This window comes from Cyprinodon variegatus, unplaced genomic scaffold (assembly GCF_000732505.1).
Source record: "Cyprinodon variegatus isolate N-32 unplaced genomic scaffold, C_variegatus-1.0 Scaffold24, whole genome shotgun sequence".
Classification (NCBI taxonomy): Eukaryota; Metazoa; Chordata; class Actinopteri; order Cyprinodontiformes; family Cyprinodontidae; genus Cyprinodon; species Cyprinodon variegatus.
In genome coordinates this window covers 1,791,971-1,796,021 of record NW_015150477.1, presented here as the reverse complement: position 1 = coordinate 1,796,021, position 4,051 = coordinate 1,791,971, and the positions used below count along the sequence as shown (strand labels likewise).

At 44.7% G+C, this 4,051-nt stretch overlaps 1 pseudogene; it reads right to left on the bottom strand.

Annotated features, from left to right (window-relative positions):
• LOC107096682 lies at positions 1-3,651 on the bottom strand (annotated as a pseudogene).
• Positions 3,652-4,051: the final 400 nt, after the last annotated feature.

Below are 4,051 nucleotides of genomic sequence, written 5' to 3'. Positions count from 1 at the left end.
TCACGGCTGTACGTGGATATAGTTCAGCGTAGAGAAACTCGACCTTCCTGCGACCTTCCTGACCTTATTGATCACCTTCAGGATGAACTAGAATGGAGAATAAGGACTTGGTATAATTGGAGAAAATCAGAATTAGGAATATTCTGCATTGTATTATGATATGATGCATAATATGATGCATTAACTGCTAAAGTACTGGTTTCATAAATGTAATTAAAATGCATTTAAGAAAAAGAAAATTCTTACTTTTTATTTGGAATTTTAAATTTGTTTGTATTTTACTGGTTAAAATACAAACATCTGCAAACGACTGGATTTTTGTTTAGTCAAATATCAATATTGAGAATAAGTTCTGATCGTAACATTAGAAGTGGAGAAACATTTCTTTTATTTTATCTTCCTTAAGTCATTTCTGAGATGGCTACTTTCTACTGCAGAAAAATCTGCTCAGAAGCTGCTAGTAACTAGATCCTTTAACTCAGTTACATTTACTGCTGTATTTTGGAGAGAAAATGTTCGATCAGGAGTAGCTTTACTGCAGCACACCTCTTCCTTCTAGTTGAGTAATATTCTAGTGACGTATTTCTGTCTGCTCTCAGTATCTGAGCAGTTATCGCCTCAGAGCTTCTTAACATAGATGCAGTTTTCACAAGGAGGATATATTTCATGAGTTTTATGTTGAAAATCCTTTTGGAAATGTGTTTCTTCTGCAGGAATTCGTGTTTTTTAATAATATAAATTAAATCTTTAAAATAGCAAAACCTGTAAATAAAGTCTGTCTGCTTTTTTCTAAACATTAAATCAGATGTTCTGATGCAGCATTTTCTCTGAATCTCTGATCACCACTGTTTTACTTTTAGTAATTAAATGTTGAAGTGATGTTGCTCTAATTTAGGCCCAACAGTTGCTTCTCTTCTCTACCCACCTGTCTGTTTCTTTGCTGTCTTGTGTGTTCACTGCCCCCTAGCGGCCAGAGAAGGTTCTTTTTTCACTCTAACATGTTTCAGATCAGGATCATTTCTCTGGATAAACTCTTACTTCAAACTGTGTAATAAATTCTATGTTCTGGAATAATCTCCTCTCCATTATGTTCACCTGATTTCAGACAAAAATCATCTCAAAGGTGTTCAGAAAATATGAACTTTATGGTTGTCAGGGTTTTAAAAATGAGCAATAAACAGAGCAGAGTCTCGGCTGTCTTCTTCATCTTTAATAAAGTCCAGCATTTTTAAGATAAAAACATTCAATGTCAAATATTTAGAAACATAAAATGTTTAAAAGTTGCACCATTTTCGCATGAGAGGTTTTCGTGATGAACTCGATCAGAAAACATCAGTGTCTGAGTGAGGTCATGTGAGGTCACGCACACAAATAGATGGAGGCGGAGATGAAGATGGTTTTATTAAACCTCTGCATAGTAATACAGGTAGACTATCCGTGCTGCGGTGGTACGGCGCTCCTTTAATGGGGGGACCTTACCTTACGCAGCCCCGCCTAAACACACAGCATTATGGGAAGTTACGTTTTTATACACTATACATCCATAAAAAAAACCTCAACAGATCTGAGATATTTACAAGCAAGGCATAGAAACCAGCCTGTGTTTAGTGTGAGAGGAGTCCCAGGTCCTAACAGGTCCAGTAGAACCCCAAACAGTCCAGGAGACGAGTCCCCATGAAGGACCCCATCAGTCCACCTACTGGGCCCCTGATTGTTGGGTCCTACCTCCAGTGGGCATCCCCCCCCTCGGTACAGCTTGCTAATAATGGGGTTGCAGAGCTTTTTCAGCTCTTTCTGTTGGTGTTGGTACTCGTCTTTGTCGGCCAGCTGGTTGTTCTCCAGCCACCTGAGGATCTCGTTACACTTGTCTATCAACTTCGTCTCGTCCTCCTCGCTGCTGTTCATGTTGAAAGCGTAGGACTGCAGGGAGTTCTTGGCAGCTATTTTGTCCCTCTGCAGCTTGTCCTCGGCTTTGTACTTCTCAGCGTCCTGCACCATCCTCTCGATCTCTTTGCTCAGTCGACCCTTATTGTTTATTGATGGTGATCTTGTTCTCTTTGCCGGGGCTCTTTTCCACAGTGGACACGTTCAGATTGCCGTTGCTGTCGATGCTGAAGGTGACTTCGATCTGCGGGACTCAGAGGAGCCACGTCCAGCAGCAGCAGGTCCTGAACNTGAGGTCATGTGAGGTCACGCACACAAATAGATGGAGGCGGAGATGAAGATGGTTTTATTAAACCTCTGCATAGTAATACAGGTAGACTATCCGTGCTGCGGTGGTACGGCGCTCCTTTAATGGGGGGACCTTACCTTACGCAGCCCCGCCTAAACACACAGCATTATGGGAAGTTACGTTTTTATACACTATACATCCATACACAAAAAAACCATCAACAAATCTGAGATATTTACAAGCAAGGCATAGAAACCAGCCTGTGTTTAGTGTGAGAGGAGTCCCAGGTCCTAACAGGTCCAGTAGAACCCCAAACAGTCCAGGAGACGAGTCCCCATGAAGGACCCCATCAGTCCACCTACTGGGCCCCTGATTGTTGGGTCCTACCTCCAGTGGGCATCCCCCCCCTCGGTACAGCTTGCTAATAATGGGGTTGCAGAGCTTTTTCAGCTCTTTCTGTTGGTGTTGGTACTCGTCTTTGTCGGCCAGCTGGTTGTTCTCCAGCCACCTGAGGATCTCGTTACACTTGTCTATCAACTTCGTCTCGTCCTCCTCGCTGCTGTTCATGTTGAAAGCGTAGGACTGCAGGGAGTTCTTGGCAGCTATTTTGTCCCTCTGCAGCTTGTCCTCGGCTTTGTACTTCTCAGCGTCCTGCACCATCCTCTCGATCTCTTTGCTCAGTCGACCCTTATTGTTTATTGATGGTGATCTTGTTCTCTTTGCCGGGGCTCTTTTCCACAGTGGACACGTTCAGATTGCCGTTGCTGTCGATGCTGAAGGTGACTTCGATCTGCGGGACTCAGAGGAGCCACGTCCAGCAGCAGCAGGTCCTGAACGTTCCCAGAAGTGTCTCCCATCAAGATGGCGACCTGGACAGCGGCACCGTAACCACCGCCTCATCCGGGTTGATGCTCTTGTTCAGCTCTCGGCCGTTGAAGAAGTCCTGCAGCAGTTTCTGGATCTTGGGGATTCGGGTAAAGCCCCCCACCAGCGCTACGTCATGGATCTGACCCTTGTCCATCTTGGCGTCCCTCAGAGCTTTCTCTACCAGCTCCAGGGTTCCCCTGAACAGATCCGAGCACAGATCCACCTTTTGAAAACACCTTGAAGGGCCAGTGCTTCATGTTGGCCTGCACCACCGATCAGCCTCTTGGCATAAAACACCGTGTTGCTTGGATTCAGAGCCGCGCCCCCGATCAGCCTCTCTGTGTCGGTGAAGCTGGGGGTGGTCCGGTTGCTCTGGTCGTTGGCAATGTTTTCTACTTTTCCGTGATGGAAAGCCCCCACGCAGGAGTAGGTGTACCCAGGTTGGCTGAGTTTGCTTTCAATCCTAAACAAGCAGAGGCACAAGAAGATGGAGGACTTTAGTGAACAGGATCATTTCTTTCTCTTAAAAAAAAACCCTTTAGATTTCACATTAATTCAGGACTTTATAGCAGACTTGGTCCATTGGGACCAAAACCTCACATTCTCCCCATCCGCTACCAGCCTTATCCAGGAGGCCCAGAGACCCCCGTCACTGACTCTGCCTCTCTACCTCCTTCAGGACCAACAAGCTACACCATCATAGCACCTCCAGTCTACTGTGTATATAGTATATAGCTATATACTATGTATTGCATATAGCAGAGGTCTTCAACAGGGGAGCGCAACCCCTAGGGGGTCCATGGAGGTACTGAATGGGGGTCGCGAAAGTTTAGGTTGATTAGACTTTTGTTTTTATATTTCCTCCTGTAAGTTTTTCACTAATTGAAATGTCTTTAAATCCACATGAACATGAATTCAACAGACTGTAGTTAACAGATAAATGGAGGCAGAAGATGTCTTTCAGACATCAATGCTCACATTCAGAGACACACAGGAGCTCTTTCAAGCTGG